This window comes from Astyanax mexicanus, unplaced genomic scaffold, assembly GCF_023375975.1.
Source record: "Astyanax mexicanus isolate ESR-SI-001 unplaced genomic scaffold, AstMex3_surface scaffold_53, whole genome shotgun sequence".
In the NCBI taxonomy this organism is placed as follows: domain Eukaryota; kingdom Metazoa; phylum Chordata; class Actinopteri; order Characiformes; family Acestrorhamphidae; genus Astyanax; species Astyanax mexicanus.
The window spans coordinates 147,501-150,000 of NW_026040063.1; the positions used below are offsets into that span (position 1 = coordinate 147,501).

Genomic DNA, 2,500 nt, shown 5'->3' on the forward strand with positions numbered 1-2,500 from the left:
GTCGGGCCGTGGCTTGAACATTTTTTGTTTGTGGAAATGGGAGTCGCGCCTACTGGGAGACACTACCAACCCAAGTCCCGGTAATGATCCTTCCGCAGGTTCACCTACGGAAACCTTGTTACGACTTTTACTTCCTCTAGATGATCAAGTTCGATCGACTTTTCAGCACAGCACCAAGGCCCCGCGAAGGAGCCCCGGCGTGGCCGATCCGAGGACCTCACATAACCATCCAATCGGTAGTAGCGACGGGCGGTGTGTACAAAGGGCAGGGACTTAATCAGCGCGAGCTGATGACCCGCACTTACTGGGAATTCCTCGTTCATGGGGAATAATTGCAATCCCCAATCCCCGTCACGAACGGGTTTAAGCGGATTACCCGCGCCTCTCGGCGTAGGGTAGGCACACGCTGGCCCGGCCATTGTGGCGCGCGTGCAGCCCCGGACATCTAAGGGCATCACAGACCTGTTATTGCTCCATCTCGCGTGGCTATACGCCACTGGTCCCTCTAAGAAGTTAACCGCGACCGCGGGGGGCCGCGTAACTATTTAGCACGAAGGAATCTCGTTCGTTATCGGAATTAACCAGACAAATCACTCCACCAACTAAGAACGGCCATGCACCACCACCCACAGAATCGAGAAAGAGCCATCAGTCTGTCAATCCTTTCCGTGTCCGGGCCGGGTGAGGTTCCCCGTGTTGAGTCAAATTAAGCCGCAGGCTCCACTCCTGGTGGTGCCCTTCCGTCAATTCCTTTAAGTTTCAGTTTTGCAACCATACTCCCCCCGGAACCCAAAGACTCTGGTTTCCCCGCACGCTGCCCGGCGGGTCATGGGAATAACGCCGCCGGATCGCGGGTCGGCATAGTTTACGGTCGGAACTACGACGGTATCTGATCGTCTTCGAACCTCCGACTTTCGTTCTTGATTAATGAAAACATTCTTGGCAAATGCTTTCGCTTTCGTCCGTCTTGCGCCGGTCCAAGAATTTCACCTCTAGCGGCGCAATACGAATGCCCCCGGCCGTCCCTCTTAATCATGGCCCTGGTTCAGGAAACCCACAAAATAGAACCGGAGTCCTATTCCATTATTCCTAGCTCAGGCATTCAGGCGAGTTTGGTGCCCGCTTTGAACACTCTGATTTTTTCAAAGTAAACGCTCCGGACCCCTGAGGACCGGACACCCAACCAAGGGCATCCGGGGGGCGCCGGGAGGCAGGGTCTGGGACAGGCGGTAGCTCGCCTCGCGGCGGACCGCCAGCCCACTCCCGAAGTCCAACTACGAGCTTTTTAACTGCAGCAAATTTAATATACGCTATTGGAGCTGGAATTACCGCGGCTGCTGGCACCAGACTTGCCCTCCAATGGGTCCTCACCCATGTGTTTAGGATACGTTCATTCCGATTACAGGGCCTCGAAAGAGACCTGCATCGTTATTTTTCGTCACTACCTCACCGTGTCGGTAATGGGTAATTTGCGCGCCTGCTGCCTTCCTTGGATGTGGTAGCCATTTCTCAGGCTCCCTCTCCGGAATCGAACCCTGATTCCCCGTTACCCGTGGTCACCATGGTAGCCCCCTATGCTACCATCGACAGCTGATAGGGCAGACATTCGAATGAGACGTCGCCGCCGCGGTGGGCGCGCGATCGACCCGAGGTTATCTAGAGTCACCAAAGGGCCGGGGGAAACCCTCGCGGGTCCCCCCGGGTGGGTTTTGGGTCTGATAAATGCACGCATCCCGGCCCCCCCGAGAGAGGACCGGTCAGCGCTCGTTTGCATGTATTAGCTCTGGAATTACCACAGTTATCCGAGTAACGTGTGGAGCGATCAAAGGAACCATAACTGATTTAATGAGCCATTCGCAGTTTCACTGTACCTTCCGTGTGCACTTAGACCTGCATGGCTTAATCTTTGAGACAAGCATATGTTACTGGCAGGATCAACCAGGTTGCTGCGAGTGGTTTTTGTCACAGAAAAAACCATTGGTTCTTAGAGGGGAGAGGGATCGGCCCCGTACCGTCCGAAGGACCCCCCGGGGAGGGGGGGACGGGCGGAGAGGCTCGTCCGAGCTCACCCCTCATTGCTCCCAGTGGAAATTAGTGTGGCAACTCCGCTGCGCGAGTTCCCGCTTGCTTCGGGGATAACAAGGAAACGCTCGTTCCGAAACCGGGGGTCCGGAGCTTTTTGAAGCCGGGTGCTGGAGCTCGGTTGGACGCGAGGACCACCGAGGCATCCGAGTCCGACGGCTCCGGGCCGACCGGTTATCGTGTAGGGCAGATTGAGATATAGACGGGCCGTCTACGACTCCCTCGGATAGGTTCGGAAAGGTCCTCCCCCTGACGGAGGACCCCCCTGGAGGCTAACCCGCTGGGTCGGGTAGGAACGCACCGCGCACAGTGGCCACGGAGGGCCGCGCGGTTGCCTACCCAGGCGGGCTCGGTAGTCCATTCGATCGGGTCAAAATAATGAAAGAGATACCCCCCCTGGAACCGTCTCTGGAAGTTT

General features: G+C 56.7%; 1 non-coding gene across 1 annotated transcript; it reads right to left on the minus strand.

The window, feature by feature from the left end:
* Positions 1-81: 81 nt before the first annotated feature.
* LOC125797792 (18S ribosomal RNA) lies at positions 82-1,945 on the minus strand. Its single transcript, XR_007436622.1, has one exon. It is a non-coding gene; the product is annotated as an 18S ribosomal RNA (ribosomal RNA).
* Between the last annotated feature and the right edge of the window lie 555 nt (positions 1,946-2,500).